This window comes from Hordeum vulgare, chromosome 7H, assembly GCF_904849725.1.
Source record: "Hordeum vulgare subsp. vulgare chromosome 7H, MorexV3_pseudomolecules_assembly, whole genome shotgun sequence".
Taxonomy (NCBI): domain Eukaryota; kingdom Viridiplantae; phylum Streptophyta; class Magnoliopsida; order Poales; family Poaceae; genus Hordeum; species Hordeum vulgare.
In genome coordinates, this window is record NC_058524.1 from 70,665,570 (window position 1) to 70,682,787 (window position 17,218).

The 17,218-nt window shown below is 50.7% G+C and overlaps 2 pseudogenes; both read left to right on the forward strand.

The window, feature by feature from the left end:
- The first annotated feature begins 13,787 nt into the window (after positions 1–13,787).
- LOC123408319 lies at positions 13,788–15,378 on the forward strand (annotated as a pseudogene).
- Positions 15,379–15,762: 384 nt separating this feature from the next.
- LOC123408320 lies at positions 15,763–16,409 on the forward strand (annotated as a pseudogene).
- The last annotated feature ends 809 nt before the right edge of the window (positions 16,410–17,218 follow it).

Consider the following 17,218-nt stretch of genomic DNA (forward strand, 5'->3'; position numbering starts at 1 on the left):
TCAGAACGAGGCGGAGGCGAGACAGATCAAGCGCAGGTCCACCGCCTACGCCATCATCAATCGCGAACTGGTGCGACGCGGCGCGACCAGCGTGTTCCAATGCTGTGTCGAATCAGAAAAAGGGCAGGAGATCCTCAAAGACATCCACCAGGGGGAGTGTGGGCATCGCGCCGCTCCAGAACCCTGGTGGCCAAAGCATTCCGCCATGGATTCTACTGGCCCACGGCCCTCGAGGAGGCCGTGGATCTGGTGGACAAGTGCGAAGGCTGCCAACGCTTCACTGCACAGAGCCACATGCCGCCTTCGGCACTCAAAACCATTCCGTTATCCTCGACATTCGTCGTCTGGGGACTGGACATGGTTGGGCCCTTCAAAACGGCTCGCGGAGGGATGACACATCTTTTGGTAGCCGTCGACAAGTTCACCAAGTGGATCGAAGCCAGCCCTATCAAAAAGCTTGACGGCCCCACTGCTGTCAGGTTCATCACAGACATCTCTGTCCGATATGGCGTTCCCCACACCATCATCACCAACAATGGCACCAACTTTGCCAAGGGTGCCCTGGCGCTCTACTGTTCCAAGGTAGGCATCCGGCTCGACTTGGCTTCAGTGGCACACCCTCACTCGAACGGCCAAGCAGAGAGGGCCAACGGCCTGATCCTAGCCGGCATCAAGCCAAGGCTGGTGCCACCACTGGTCAGGTCAGCCGGCTGCTAGATTGAAGAACTGTCGGCTGTGCTATGGAGCCTCCGCACCACGCCCAACCGGTCGACCGGCTTCACTCCATTCTTTCTGGTATATGGGTCTGAGGCTATTATTCCCACGGATGTCGAGTTTGACTCGCCTCGGGTCACCCTATACACAGAAACGGAGGCGAAGGAGGCCAGAGAAGACGGTGTGGATCTCCTCGAAGAAGCAAGGGACTTGGCTTTGAGCCGGACGGCCATCTACCAACAGAAGCTGAGATACTACCATAGCAAAAAGATCAGGCCTCTCTCTTTCAAGGAGGGAGACTTGGTCCTCAGAAGAATCCAGCGCACTGCCGGCCAGCACAAGCTCTCATCCCCCTGGGAGGGACCCTTCATCATCAGTAGGGCGCTGCACAACAACGCTTACTACTTGATTGACACCCAAAAGCCAAGGAAGCGCAAGAGGGATGACTCCGGCCAAGAAACGGAACGTCCATGGAATGCGGTGTTGCTTCGCCCGTTCTATTGCTAAAAGGCAAAAGTCAAGCAAAGGAAAGAGCATGCACATGTATCTTTCTCCCTCTTCAGGGAACAACAAATGCAATAAAAAGAGCATGCTTCATGTTTCTTTTTATTGAGAGTTTTCACTCAGTGTACGCCCTATGACACGCTTCATTAAGCTCGGGGGCTACACCGTGTACAACCTCTTGCTGGCTTAATCAAGCTCGGAGGCTACGCAGCGCACGCCCCTTGCTGGATTTAACAAGCTCGGGGGCTCGCTAGCCGCCCGGACGCCCTCCATTGTAAATGAACACATAGTGTACCGGCTAATCCCTGGTCACCTCGTACGAGCCTGCGGGCTGGCTCCGGCCGCTCAGTTTGCGAGGTGACGCCAGGTCAGGTCGAATACATGCAAAGTTCGGCTACACTTGGGTCGCCGGATCGGGCTGGCTTGATCATATATATGATCTCATTCAAGTCGGCCTCTGATTGCTTATGTCTTGTTCTTTATGTCTTGATGGCTTCGGATAAGAGAAGTCAACCAGGAATCAAAAGACAGGATCATAAGACAACACGCTTGGCATACGAATATAATGCTGAATATATACATTCACAAAAGCATTGGCCCACGACCCACGTTCATTACATCCCTCCGGGGGTAGAACAAAACACAAAAGGACACCGGTTACGGGACTGCGGCCTCATTGGTCGTCTCGGCCACTGCTCCTGATGTGGTAGCATCACCGCCTCCGGCTGCTCCCGAGGTGGTTGCGCCGTCTCCCTCATCGAGGCCGCCGGCTCCGTCCACACCGGAGTTGGCGTACGGCGCACCGCTGGAGGCGACAGCAGATTCCGTAGCCCGGACCGCTTCGTCGGAGCTGCCGTCGGCGTCATAGGGCTGAAGGCCGTGCAGATCTTCAGCGGTCACACCGCCATCTTCACCCCGCTCCAAAACAAAGTTGTCCCAGGCTGCGTACTCGGCGACGTTGCTGGCTCTCACACGGAGCTCCTCCTCCATGCCTTGCAGCTCCGCCTCTGAGTCATCGCGTTGGGCAGCCAGCTTGCCCAAGTTCAGGTTCCGATACCATGACTTGGCCAAGCGTATGGCCATATAAGCCCAGACCGCGCGGCAGAGGCATGCCAGGCATCCAGGCGCTCTCCACCCACTGCAAGCCAGCGGGCGAGCCGGCTCATGGAAGCCGGCTCCACGCCTTCCGGCCACAAGGCCACCACCATCGACGAGCCTGCGACCTGAAGTTGAGCCACAGACTCGCCCAGGGCGCGCACGCGGGCCCGAAGGCCCACCCCGATCTCCTCCACGCTCCAGCCGGAGGTAGTATCTACCTCCTGCCCGGCCGCGCGGCGCTCCTCACGGCACACCTCGACGGCGGTGTCGGTCGCGATCTGGGTCTCGGGGAAGAGACATGGAGTGACGGCAACCAGGACGTAAGAGCACAGCAAAAGGAGGAGACAGCAAAAAGACCAAACATAAGACAAGGAAGAGAGACCCACGATGGAAGGCGCCGTCGGTCTCATGAGAGACCTCGAGGACCTCGCGCTCCCGCACCTTACTCGCATGAGTAAGGCGGGCAACTTCCTCCTGAAGGGTCGCCGCAGACTCCAGAGCCTTGGCCAGCTGCGTCTGCTTCTGGACAAGGGCCTCATCCTTCTCCCTCAAGGCGGCGTCCTTGAGGTCCACCTCCTTGAGGTGAAGCGACGCGAGGCGGTCCACGTTGGCAGAGTAGGAGGCCTCCTTCTCCTGCGGCGTGGCCCGCAGCCACTCCAACTCGACCCGGCCGGCCGCCTCGAGCTCCTTCTTCTCCGTCTGAAGAAGGTCCAGCTTCTCTTGGAGCCGGCCGCCAGCGTTGCGCAGGGCGTCACGCTTCGCGGCGACCTCGCCCAGCCGGGCTTCAAGCTCGGCAATCCGGCTATCGGCCCCCAGGTGCTGGGTCCGTAGCTCGTTGTATGCATGTACCTCAGCATCATAACGCGTCTGCCAAAAGAGAGAAAAAGGGAACATGATTAAGATTCGACCTGGTTAAAACCTAACCAGCCCGATTCTCGGGGGCTACACCCAGTGGGTGCGCTAGCGCGCCCCCACTGAAGAAAACTATGCAGGGAAAAGGGCCTCCAAGAGATTCGGACCGGTCGGCAATCGACCCGCCCGATTCTCGGGGGCTACACCCAGTGGGTGCGCTGTCGCGCCCCCACTAACGCCAAGAGAAGAGAAAAAAGTACAAAAAACCAAAGAAGGCAATGCCTACCTGGGTGCGGGCTTCCAGGCGCTCCATGTCATTGCATACCACGCGGGCCGACTGCTCCACCTTCGACCGGCTACTGGAAAACATCGTCACCAACTCCGGTACGCCGGAAAGAACGGTGTCAGCGGGCAGTCGCAGGCGGGCCAAGTTCGCCGCCCGCCATGTCCTCATAGGCCGGCTCCCAGCCCGACCCTCGGCTCCTGGCGCAACAGGGCCGTGCTGAGGAACGACGATGGCGCCGGCTCCTGGTGCCGGCTCGACAGCCGGCTCGGGCGCCGTCCCGGCCGGTGCTACCTCCTCCGCAGGAGGCGGATGGGCCGCGTCCGGCGCATCCATGGTCGCCCCTGGGGTGTCAGGGGCTGTGTTCGGCGCTGCCAAGTCCAGCTCCGGCGCATCCAGGGCCGCCTCAGCCCTGGGAGAGTCAGGGATCGTCTCCAGGTCCACCTGCACCGACGCTGCCGGTTCGGATGGCTGGGCCCCTCGGTCCTTGGGGCCGGCCTCGCTAGCTGGCTCCTCCGCACGGGCATGTGCGGAGGGGTCATGTCTAGCCTTCGCACGCTTCTCCATCGGCCTCTCGACCCGGCTGGGGCGAGGTTGACCCACGGCGGCCTTCCCCGCAGCCGTGTCCCACCGGCGCTTGGACTCTATCTCAAGCTCCCTCTGGGCAGCATCAGCTACTGCCGAGCCAGCCCGCTCGGCTGCGGAGGCGGTCTCTTTATCCGCATCCTCCGCCTCCCTGTCAAGCAAAGCTCCTAAGGAACAAAGCTCATCCCAAGATGGACAAAGGAAGCGAGGAGGAAACCGTACCCCGCTACTACAGGGACCTCCCTCCGGCCACCACCATGGCGCCTCTTGGCGCCGCCTGCTCGCTGCCCAGATGGAGGACCCGGCGCCGGCCGCTTAGAGGCCGGCCGAGAAGCTGTGGCACCCTTGCCCTTCTTCTCGGTTGCCTCGCCAGCAGCGGTCACTCCGCCACCTTGACGCCGGCCACGCGTCAGTGGTGGGCTGGTGACCTCCTCCACCTCATCAGAGTCTTCCTCGAAGGCTGCACCAGAACAGAATAAGGCTACCTCATCGTCGTCTGTCCAGTCTGGTACGGCGGGCCGTGTGTACTCACCAGACGGCTCGGTCCCTTCCGACTCCAGGGGATCCTTCGAACCGGCGGAGGAGTCTGAGCGGGGTTCCATCGCGCCCTCGTCCTCAATCTCTGAGGTGTCGGACACCTCCACATCGAGAGCGGGCTGACGGAGGGACCCCTGCAGGGTCTCGAACAGCTATGAAAAAGAATTCAACCAAAGGCTCAACAACGCCACCAGCTTCGAGACAAAACAACAGAGAAAAAGGGAGTAAAGCTACCATCGGAGGCGGGTGAGCCCTGTTGGACGGGGACATCCCCCACGTCCATTCCCCGCCCTCATCCATGCGGGCGGTGGAGATCAGGTTCACCCTTCGCGCTACAGCGCCCGGGGTGAACCTCTTGGTGGATAGCCGGCATGGATCAAGCCGTCCGCTCATCTGGCAGACCAGATGCGGCCGCCTCTGCAGAGGCAGAATCCGGCGGACCACCATGGTGGCGAGAAGGTCGCGGCCGAGGAGGTCGCTCTTCTCCAAGATGTCGAGGTGGGCACAGATAAGCGCCACCTCAGGATGCGGCCTGGGAGTCTTCGCATCCCAGTTTCGCCGCATCGGGGGAGCGATGGCGAACGGAGGCATGTTGAGGGCGTCCTGGGCCGGGTCGGCGCTCTTCACGTAGAAGAAACCCTTCTGCCAATGCTTGATAGATTCTTGCAGAGGCATCTGGGGGAAGCCAGATTTCAGGCGATGATGCACCAACGCGGCCCTGCACGATGTCATGGGGCGCGGCCCCTTGAGCTTCTCCACCTCGGATTTCTCCATGGCAATTGATTGCTGCTTGAAGAAGAATAGGCTGCGCCACAGATCGACGCGAGGCTCGATCCCCACGAAGCCCTCGCACAGGACCGCGAAGGCGGCCAGCTGCAGTATGGCATTCGACGCCAGATGATGCGGCTGCAGGCCGAAGAAATGGAGCCATTCGGCGAAGAAGGAGCTAGCCGGGAGCCCGAAGCCCCGGTAGAAGTGCTCGACGTAGACCACGACCTCTCCCGCGGCGGGTGCGGGAGCGGTCTCGGAGCTGGGGAGGCGCACCAACACTTGGGAGGCCGAGGGCAGCAGTCGATGGTGACGAAGCGCCTCGATGTGCCCCTCGTCGACGTCGCTGCCCTACCAGGCTCCCTGCGAGGACGCCTTCTGCGCCGACGACTTCTTCGAGGAAGAACCGCCGGCCATGGCTGCGGGTGGCGAGAGCTCTAAGTAGTTGGCGATGTCGCGACGGCGAATAAGAAGACGAAGGGCGCGAGCTCTTCTTCTCAGGACGCAGGGAGGAAGTGAGCGCGGATGCAGGGCGAGAAGAGGGGGCGAATGGCTTCCTCGGAACCCTCGCGTCCCATTTAAACCCCCACGAAGCGTCGTGGGGAGGGGATCCGGTGCGCACCGGGCCCCATTAATCCCGTGTATTACGGGCGGTAACGCTTCCCTAAGCCCAACCACCACGGAGTAAATCCACAGAGGATCTCCCGCGCGGAGGCTGAGGGGGCGTCGTGGAGGGACCTGGGGCCTGGTCCGGTCCCGTCAGCAGTAATCGCCATCATTACGCCAGGCGGGGCATGGCACGTGGCGTTCTCCGAACAAGTTACGACTAGACCGAGGCGTCGCTTCGAAGCCACCCGATTTCGAAGCCGGCGTCCTTCACCGCGAATAGCGGTCAAAATATCAAGACAAATCAACAAGCCCGTGAGGCCGCCCACCCGCAGGCGGCAGACCTCGCCAGCTTCGGGGACTACAGTCGGGGGGATAACCCCGGGGTAGGCTCATCAAACCTATTCCTTCATTTCCGGCCCAATGGACATGGACGTATGAAGATTCCCAAGGCCCAAGTCTTCTGGCCGGCTAGGCATCATCTGCCGGCTAGAGGACGAGGCGGCCACCTTTCTGGCCAGCCAGGCAACCCCTGCCGATTAGAATCCAAGTGGCCTCCTCTTCGGAGCCGGCCTGGTCCCGCCAGCCAGACTGGGGAGGAGGCGACCACACTTAAGCCGGCTGGCCAAGCAGGCTAGCCAGCCGAGGATCACAAGTCACATCAGATCGTAGGTCAGGAAGAGACCTCACGATTAAAGGTAGCTACGCGTCAGCAAAGGTACTGGATCAGGGCGCCCGACAGGTACGAGCGTCGGCGGCCACGCCGCTGACCTACCCCGGCTCTGATCCATCACCTAGCATAGTGTCGGACCGTCACACTCCCACTCCATTACTGCACTCGGCGTGGGGAACAGTGGAGGCGGTCATACTACCTACCCATGAAGAATCTCGCGGGGCGACGCTTGACGTACAGCGTGTGCTCAGCGTCAACCTTACGCGAGAGCCTCATTGGCCAGCCGGCGGGTCCCACAGGCAATCGAGACCATGCAGCCGGCGGGCCCCCCATCGACAAGACAAGACCCTTGTGGGCCCCTGGCCAGCCGGCGAAGCTGCCAGTCGGGTCCCACACTTGTACCCTTTATCCTTATTGTAGGCCGGCGGGTTCGTCTATAAAACCCCCCGGTCGCCCTCCATGCAAGGGGGCCGATCATTCACCAGTCATTCAACACCACACATTCACCAACCATAGAGAGAGAGGTAGAGACGAGCCGGCTGCTCCCCTCTTCCTCCTCCCAACACAGCCCCAGGAGCGACATTGTACTCTGTTCCTATACATCAAACACTCCGGCAGGATTAGGGGTATTATCTCTACGGAGAGCCCTGAACCTGGGTACATCGTGCATCCCATGCGTGTACCAACCTCGTTCCCAGCGCCCACCTTTGTCCCTTCGGTTCTCATCGACTTTAGCCTACCTATGGCATATGTTGTGAGTATTCACCGACACAAATACTAAAGGTGTTATAGTTTAGGACTTTAGGTGGTCTAATACTTCGTGTATGGGGCCATGGGATGGGAGCACATCACAAAAAACATTGGCTAAGTAAGTTTGTGTTTCTTTTAAATCTCTGCTTTCTCTTACTGCACATATCCCGCCTCAGTTCATAACCTAACTAAATCATGTAGTCCATGTTCGTAAAAGTTATAAATTGTTCAATTCCTCTTTTGCTTACATGCTTAATTAGCTTTCTATTTATTCTTGTAAGCATGTGATGAGTGCAGATTCTGGGTGGAGATGGAGATGGTTTTGCAAGCTGGGAATGTGAGGGATTGGGTCTACACCACACCACTGCATGTTCACTACACCATCGGTGTGCTATCTCCCACGTCCATAGATTTTTGGCCTTCCAATGCTGCAACTATGGACGTCCATGCTTTATGGCATGAATACTATTGAAAAATATAGGTCCCTATTAGTCTTCATTATAGCTTACCAATGTTGTCAGTCTATGATTTACTCCCTCCATTTCTAAATATAAGCTCGTTTAGAGATTTCAATATGGTCTACATACATATGTATATAGACATATTTAAGAGTGTAGTTTCACTCATTTTGCTTCATATGTAGTTCGTATTGGAATCTCTAAAAAGGCTTATATTTAGGAACGGAAGGAGTTCAATACTTTTTATCTTCATTTTTACCACTCTCATCCTATAAAATGAGATAGAGTGTTGTAGGTTTTGATGATTCTTGGAGAAATAAACACTTATGCTAACGAAGCAACGCCCAACGTCTCGAGTGTGGTCACGTTCTGAAACCAAGCAACCATCCTCCTCCGTTCTCATCCAGCAGCAGCAAAATATTTTTGCTCTCCCTCGTTACTGAATTTAAATTGGGGGCAACATTTAAGTTCTGAACACTTGTTACTAAATCATGATCCTAATTGTTGTGCTCGTTGTTGTGTAGTGCTGAATCATGGAATACATTGATTCTCTGCAGGTTTGGCCCACAACGACGGCTCCTCCTCGTGCTCATCGGCCTCGTGCCCAAGTGCTATGCAAGTCTGCATTGGGTATAGACTGAAATTTTGATCTTTACTACTGAGAAAATTCAGTTGGCAAACAAAGTGCCCAAGTGCTTTGTGGTTTCTAACTTTCTATTCTAGCAACTGTGAAATAAAGTGATACTCTTTGCCCCTTCATGCATAATTCAGTTGGCAAAGAAAGGTTGCTATGCACATAAAATTCAGTTTACTCCAAAATCAGTAAACTGAATTTATTTTTCAATCCATGTACACACATACTTAATTTAGTAAACTGAATCATTTAAAGTAAACTACCCATTCTTTTTTGCCTAACTACCTATTCTTAGATTCAGTCAAATAGCTACCTATTCTTTTTTGCCTAACTACCTATTTTTTTACAATCATGCTCTCTTTATTTACAATCGCAACAAATTAAAGAAAGGAAAAGAAACTACAACCAAGAACATGTTAGTGGATCAGAACATGTTGTTAGCAAGTCTATATTTACTCAAGGTCATGTTGTTAATGCATATTTTGTACATCATGTATGCATGAAAATCTTGGAACAATTAGTTTGTTGGCTATGTCTTGTCATAGCTGGGTGCTCCTCCTTCAAAAGAATTAAACGTGACCTCCTCAAATCATAGTTTAGCAAAGAGAACATCGGAGGTAAAATCACAAGCAGGAAACACTCTTATGTTTGTCTGAAATTATTTCCTGCACACCAATTGTTTATCTCAACTTCAGTTCACTGTATTGATGGCTAGGAGGAACTGGAGCAAACTCTGCTTGCCATATGAGACTTGAGCACGAAGCTCCTTAACCCGAAGGCTGAAGTGAACAAATATCCTAACAGTCTTGTTTTATTTTGATTTTCTCCAAAATTAACAGTGAATTTGATTGAATTTACTCTATACCTTCATACTACAGAGGAGGAGGAGCAGCACGGGCACGAGAGAAGCACGGGAGACAGCATAGCTCCATCGGTGGGAGCTCGAAGCGAAGCATTAGTGGGATCTCAAGGAGAACCAGAAGAGGGAGCTCGATGAGAAGCAGCAGCCAGAGCTCAAGGAGAAGCAGTCGCCGGCGATGGTTCGACCAGCGATGGTTCGACCTCCCTAACGATACCTCTTCCCTCGAAGGCACCCACGTCCTTCCTCCCACTGATTTTCTTTAATTATATCCTACAAAAAACCAGCGAGGAACCGACCGGTTTACTATGAGAAACCAGCCCACGTTTTTTGCTAAAAAAAGGAAAAACAGAACCACCTCCCACGTCCCACGAGCAAGCATACCTCCCACCTCCAGCCCCTAGCTCAGTCGCTCCCGATCCCTCATCTCTTTCCTCTCCCCCTTCATCGAAGCCGATGCTCGTCGCCCTGCCCCACGCGTCACCTGGCCGGCCTCGATCTTGACCCGCCGTCGCTCCCCCTAGAGTAGAAGCCCTCCGAGGTCGACGGCGTTTCTCGGCTTTGTCCTTGGAAGGCAGGCGCCTCAACGATGATCCACGCATGGTTTCATCGGGGATCCCGGCAATGGTGTTGCCGACAAGCAGTGGCAAATCTAGGATTTTAGATTAGGGTATGCCGGCCAAAAAAAATCACACACGATAAGGTTTAAATTCATGAATTAAGCTGAAACCATCCACTAAATACAATATAAATAGTTCAAAAATCATACTGATAATTAAAATATCGGTATATATGTGAACTAGAGACTTACAATGCTATTTTTGTAACTATTTTATTCGACGCTGTCGAAGGGACATAAATGTCTTGATAATATCATCTTCATCAACTTGAAAGAAAAAATATCCCGCTCAATAAAAGTGACTAGACAATCATCCAAAAGACTATTTCCCATCTTACTTCGTAACTTTGTTTTCACTAAAACCATTGCAGAAAATACCCTTTCAACACTTGCTGTTGCCACTGGTAGAAGCAATACCAATTTGAGGAGCTCATAAACCAAACCATACACTTTGTGCCTCTTTGTTTGAACAAGCTTAACTGAGAGATCAACAATATTGTTTAGACCTTTGAATCTATCATCCTGTCTCATGTCATCAATATAATTACGTAGCTGCAATTCAAGCATGAGCAAATTATTATTTGAGAATTCCTTTCGATAGAACTCAGCTAGTCTGCGTAGCTTCTGTGCATCAAAAGAATCAAATGAATTAGAAGGATTGAAGGCTGACATGCAAGACAACAACTCCATATTAATCTCGTCAAACCTATTATCAAGTTCTTGACTTATTTGATCAATAACACCAATATATACTTCTCTTCTGAAGTGGTCATCATTGGTTTGCTTTCGAGCACGAGCTTTCCTTGCTGATTTGCCATAAGGAACATAATCACCATCCATAGCAGGAACATCAACACCATGTTTGTCACAAAATGAAGTGACCCTCTCAAGAAAATTATCCCAACCATCAGACCTCAATTCTTGCATTCTTTTCTTTGCCGCATTAACAAGTGATATTGCATTAAGAATATCTTGCTCCCTTCTTTGCAAACACTCCGATAACTCATTTGTGTATCCAAGAATAATATACATCAATTGTGCAAAGAAAACAAATTCAATTGATGTATATACCTGGAGCATTGTCCAACACATACTTGTTCACTTCTTCACTGTTTCCAGCAAGAAACTTCAAAAGTTCAATGAAATTCCCTCTGTTGCTAGATTGTTCACTTTCATCATGTCCACGAAACGCCAACCCTTGATTCAAAATAAACTTGATACACCTAAGTGAATAAGTCAACCTTTTCTTATAAAGACAAAGATCCTCGTCACTCCTCTTCTCAATATTATAATCAATTGCTACTTTGGGATTTTTAAAGTTGATGTATCTCTCTTGAGCTGCAATATGTGCCTTAGAACCCAAATGTTTCAGAAGTGCTTTCTCTCCTATATTCCAATTCTTCCAGCCATCAACAGTAAATGCATCTGACCCAGTACCCTTCTTGAACAAGTAGCATATAAAGCAAAATGCAGCATCCTTCTTAATACTATACTCAACCCAATCATGATTGTACATCCAACAATAATTGAATTGGCGATCTTTACCGAAAATCTTTCTTTTTGGAAAATCATGTGCAAAAGGTTTGCATGGAGCTTTAATAATATATGCTCTTCGAATTGCATCTTGATCATTAACATGATAACTTAGAATGGGATGTCTTTCATCTGGATCATGTGGAAGACGATTGATGTCATAAACTGGTGGCAATGAAGACGGTTGTGGCAGTGGCGGGGGCATAGGATTTACAATTTCCTCAATTACTCTCTCATGAGTCTCCCCTTCCACCACAAGTTCAACTGGATCAGGGGAATGATTAGAAGTAGCAGCATCCACCGTTGCCTTCTTCTTTGCTGCATGATTTTGAAAAAGAGATGCAATGTCCCCGTTTCTCTTCATAACTGCATAAATATTACAAAAATAAGTGATATTGCATTAAGAATGACTTGTGGGTTCTCCAGTTCACATTCTGCAGCTTCTGTAAATAGTGCTTACCTGCAAATTGTCACTTGGCCGTCTTGGCGTTTCTCTTAATCTAATGAAATCAGTGCTCCCTACTTTTTGTCAGAAAAATTATGTAGCTTTAGTGCATATTGCATTCTTTGTGTACATACTAAATTTATATTGCGATCAGTAGTTTTCTTCAGATTTCTCTATACTATTCATCATAACAATCATAATTTTCTTCATATCATCATATGCACTGAATCAAGATTTCTACAATAATTGGAAATAGTGCATGCGGTTGGTCAAGTGTTTCTCTAACCTGGAGACCGGCGATGATTAGATTAAATCTCCGTGGTCAGCTGCGCGGCGGCGGCGGCAACAGCATGCATCGGCGTTGCGACTCGTCACTCGTGCCGGTCGGCGGCTCGGCGGCGTGCGCGTCCTACTGCCAGTCCTGCCTCCTTGTCCTTGGCGACGTTTGCCGGTCGCCGGTCTTCCTGCCAGTCCTGCCTCCTACGACGGCGCGATCCTAGCCGATAGATGAACCGTCGCTGAGTCCAGTCCTGGCTGAGTCGCGTGATCCGTAATTAGCGTCGGTGGCCAAAAGTCTCCAATCGCTAGCTGTGCATGGGCCAAAGAGTCTCCAATCGTATGTAGGACGGAGGGGAGACGGGCTACGGTGGGCTTCCTGCATACGTCCTCAGCCTAGTTGTCCTGCAGGTAAGTGTTTTTTTTGTTTTTTTATAGAAACATGTATATATACATGTACACTTGACAAAATTTCAGGGTATGCCGGGGCATACCTGGCATACCCTGTAGCTCCGCCGGCACCGAGGTTATGCAGCAGTAAGGCCCGTTCCTGTCTGGCCAGAAGATAGCGTCCTTATTTCCCTATGTGGAGCCCGCGGAGAGCATCGGAACGAGCGGCGCGATGGCACCACACACGCCGATGGTGGCATGGTTCTCCTCGATGCCCGACAAGCTGAGGAGCGCACACACGGCATTCTGCTTAGCCGAGGCCGTCCCGGTCCACAGCGTGTAGATGAGCGACTTGATGGCGCCCGCCGCCGTGATGGCTGAACGGTTGCGCTCCTCCAGCGAGAGGTTGAGCAACACCTTCACCGTGTTCTCCTGCGCCATCGGGTCGGTGCTCCGCAGCAGCGGGACTAGCGCGGGGATCGCCCCGGGCATGCTGACAAGCTTGCAGATGTCCGAGCGGTGCTTGGCCAGCAGCCTTATCCTGGCCACCGCCGCGCGTCATGCGTCGGCCCCAACACCTGCATGCACTCCAGCACGAACGGCTCCACGCGCTCGAGCAGCGCCGCGTCTGCCGACATATCCATGGACCCGAGATTGTTCAGATCCACGGCAGCGAGGTCCGGCGCGTCGGATCCGGGCATGGCGGCCACGGCGGCCAGTCGCTCGAGCTCCCTGGAGATGTCGGAGTTGAAGCTGGAGTAGTTGGAGAAGTCCCGGGACATCTCGAGCATCTCCGTGGCCGCGGCGTTGGCGGAGGAGGACTTGGCGACGGCTGCCGGGAGCATCTCCATGGCAGTGCCCAGCAGTACCATGACGAATTTTTTGGTAAGGTTATGGCAGAATTCTGGGTTGTACCACTCGTGTGAAACCAGATCAGTCCATCGTTGATTTCGAAATCGCCATCGCCCAGGCCAACACTCACTGACTGCCTTTGTCACTGCTAGGAACTGAATCCATTTTAAATACAGTAGTACACGATCAAAATTATCTTACTTAGTTGCTTACCTCTGAAATGTTTATTGGAAAGTTGGTTTTAGAGTATTATTATACCGATGGTCGTTCAATTGAAGAAAAAAAAACACTATGCAATGATGCACGGCTGCTGCTATCTGATACTCTGAATTCTGAAACCTTTTGCCGTTCATGCATCCCCTGAAGAAGGATGCATCGCAAGTTAAGCGAAGCAAGGTCGAGATAATCAAGGAGAAGAGCAATTTTATTTGCTACCCTTTGAATGAGGAGCTGGTCTCACAGGCTCCCAACGTCAACGAAACTGCTGTCGAGCTGATTAAGTTCCATGGAAGCTATCAACAGAGCGACCGAGAAGTCCGTGGCCGGAAGAATTACTCGTTTATGCTCCGGATAAAGAATCCTTCCGGAAAAGTTCCAAACCAGCTTTACTTGGCTATGGATACACTGGCTGATGAGTTTGGGATTGGAACGCTCCGTCTGACAACCAGGCGAACATTTCAGATGCACGGCGTTCTTAAGAAGAACTTGAAGCATGTCATCAGCACTGTGATTAAGAATATGGGATCAACCTTAGGTGCTTGTGGAGATCTCAATAGGAATGTGCTTGCACCTACCGCACCATATGTGATAAAAGATATTCTTTTTGCTCAAGAAACAGCGGAGAATATTGCAGCACTTCTCGCGCCACAGTCAGGGGCTTATTATGACCTGTGGGTGGATGGAGAGAAGATAATGTCAGCGGAAGAACCTCCTGAGGTCACTAAAGCGCGAAATGACAACTCACATGGAACAAACTTCCCTGATTCTCCTCAGCCAATCTACGGGACCCAGTATCTGCCCAGGAAGTTCAAGATTGCGGTCACTGTTGCTGGTGATAACTCTGTTGATATTTTGACGAATGACATCGGTGTTGTTGTAGTTTCAGATAGTGCAAGGGAGCCTGTTGGCTTTAACCTCTATGTAAGTGCTAAAGAAAATTCCGCTCCATCTTGTACTGTATTTAGCAATGCTTACCTTTTTTTATTTATCCAAAATTTTCAGGTTGGAGGTGGCATGGGAAGGACACACAGAATAGAAACCACATTCCCTCGGCTGTCTGATCCACTTGGTTATGTTCCTAAGGAGGATATATTATATGCTATAAAGGCAATAGTTGTTACACAGAGGGAAAATGGAAGAAGAGATAACTGCAGGTATAGCAGACTGAAGTATCTGCTTGACAGCTAGGGAATTAACAAGTTCTGGGCTGAAGCTAAAAAATATTATGGAATTTTTTTTGAAGATTTCCGTCCATTGCCAGAATGGCAGTTCAACAGCTACCTTGGGTGGCAAGAGCAGGTATAATTCCCCAGCATAATTATCTTGGTCAAGATGTGGCAAAGAAATTTTTGGAAGAAATTATTTACTGTGTTTAGGGAGGCTTGCTAATATTTTCATACAAAATTTCTGTTATTCGTCATTTTTAATTTAGTTTACTTCCTCGATGTTTTCAATTTTGACTTGGCTTGCGCATTTATTTATTCTCTTGATGTAGTCTGCATATAGTGTTTGATAAATCCTCGCATATCTCTCGCATGTTTGTTCGTTCACAACATTTTTACATATCAATTGGTTATTTCTTGAAATTCGGCTTTTCAATTATTTTTATCTTTATTGTTTATTGCAGGGTGATGGTAAATTATTCTATGGAGTGCACGTTGATAATGGTCGTCTTGGGACCAGGAAGGCCAATCTTTTGGGAGCTTCACAAATAGAATGGTGAGCGGATTTTGTTTTTCCATCGAATACTATTGCAGTTTAGTCATTTGGGAAGGAATTTTTTGGACCTTTCTAGAGAATAAGGGAGACATTTAGTCAGAAGCCCCCAAATGTTGTCTCTTCCCTGCTATGTACAGAGCACCATTCATTCTAATGTTGTTTCTATGCAGCTTCTTGATCTGTCTTAGTCTGTCTATCCTCAAAATTATTATTGTACTTGTATAATTTGACACTGCCGTGTATTTTGGACATATTTTGAACACACACAAACGCATGAGTGAAAATGAGTTCCGACATTGAAGATGACCTCAATCATTAATTTAATTCATTTATATGCATAATAACCCGTAAAACGCAAGGTCATTTTACTAGTAAGAGTAAAGACGGGATGAAGGGCGCGGTCACGTTCGACGTGACGAACGAGGCGTCGAGCACGGCCGGCGGGCAGCGGTTCGACCAGGAGTCCAGGAGTACGGCGCCGCCTACGCCAAGCAGGCCCTGTCCGACGCGTCCTCCTTCACCTGGGGCGTCTTCAACCAGCCGGAGCCCTCCGACCGCAGGCCCGCCGACGGCGACACCGTCATCCTCGCCGTCCGCGACACGGCCGGCATCACCTCCACCAGCGGCAGCACCGTCGAGCTCAGCGCCCGCTACGTCGGCGGCATCACCGGCGACGACCTCAAGGACCAGGTGACCGGGGGGCTGCACCACGAGGTGGCGCACGTGTGACAGTGGGGGCTGCAGGACTACAACGCGCACTCGGGGGTCTTCGAGGGCGTCGCCGACTACGTGCGGCTCAAGGCCGGGTACGTGCCGGGGCACTGGGTGAAGGCCGGGGGCGGCGACCGGTGGGATCAGGGGTACGACGTGACGGCCAGGTTCCTCGACTACTGCGACTCGCTCAAGCCCGGGTTCGTGGCGGAGATGGACGGCAAGCTCAAGGGCGGGTACAGCGACGACTACTTCATGCAGATCCTGGGCAAGAACGTGGACCAGCTGTGGAGCGAGTACAAGGCCAAGTATCCTGGGGTATAGTTATGTTCTTTTCGGGTACTAGCAAAAGGGCCTGTGCGTTGCAACGGGAGAAAAGTAACTATAATCTTTAAGAATTCTGATTATATTGATCATATTACGTCCTTCAAATTGTAGGACATTTCTTGAAATGCATGAACATTTTTTGAATTAGCAAATATTTTTTTTAATTGCACCCAAAAAATAATACACAAACTTTTTTCTCAAAATCATGGACTTTTATTGTTTTCACCAACATTGTTCTCAAAATTATGAACATTTTTTTGAATATGGGAATACTTTTACAAATATCCCGAGTATTTTTTGAATTTACAAACATTTTATGTTTTCTTCAAAATTCTCAGTTTTATAAGTTGCAAAAGTTTTTCAAAAGTCTATATTATTTAAATTTTAAAAAATGAAACAGAAAATGAAAATAGAAAATGAGACTAAAAACAGAGGCACGAACTGTTTTTAAGATTTTTACACGGACTTTTGTTTAAAATTATTAATTTTTTTCATTTTACAGACATTTTCTAAAAATGTAAACATTTTTTTGTATCTGCAAACATTTTTCAAAACTGCTGAGTAGTTTTTGAATTCTCAAAAAAATATGTTTTTTAATATTTTATTTCAAAATTCTCAATTTCTTAAATTTAAGAAAAGTTATTTGAAGTTCTAAATTATTTAAAGTAGAAACAAATGGAATTGAAAAGTAAAATAAAAAACTAAACTAAAAGAACAGGCGGCCACGCATGGGCCGGCCCAAATAGGTGCTGCATCTTTTTTCAATGCCCAGAGCGTAATATAGGAGGTGCCTACATGGGCCGGCC